At 28.0% G+C, this 483-nt stretch overlaps 1 protein-coding gene across 2 annotated transcripts in view; it reads left to right on the forward strand.

Moving 5' to 3' along the window:
• LOC119586830 overlaps positions 1 to 483 on the forward strand; it is a gene marked incomplete in the record, with an annotated part of 64172 nt that overhangs the window by 553 nt on the left and 63136 nt on the right.

The raw sequence follows: 483 nt of genomic DNA on the forward strand, positions 1-483 counted from the left end.
CAAAATACCCCCTTTGTTGGGCGTTTCTTTGCTACGAATTTCATTTTCATCTGCAGTGAAATATTTTATCTATTTGTTTCTTCATCTCATTTACAACAAAAACAAACATATTAATTTACGATTTTTTTTGTTTCTCTCGTAACGAAGATGAAAGCAACTATAAGTAAGAACAAGTTTAGTAATAATAACGACTGTATCGTATCTTCTGTGTTAGTAATGGTAGTAACAGTAGAAATAGTATTAGTAGAATTAATGATAGTTATTGAAATAATAATATTATTGCCTACTACTACTACTAACACTACTTTTACGATTATTCTACAAAAAAAAAATATATAACTATAATAACGATGATTATGATAACCGTAATGAAATCGTTTTGTCAATGAGCATTACCATTATTGCAATCATGCCGGTAAATGATCATGATATTACTGTCAATAATGTAAGAGAAATTAGTCATTACGATAACCTTTCCAGACA

Source organism: Penaeus monodon, chromosome 22, assembly GCF_015228065.2.
Source record: "Penaeus monodon isolate SGIC_2016 chromosome 22, NSTDA_Pmon_1, whole genome shotgun sequence".
Lineage (NCBI taxonomy): Eukaryota > Metazoa > Arthropoda > Malacostraca > Decapoda > Penaeidae > Penaeus > Penaeus monodon.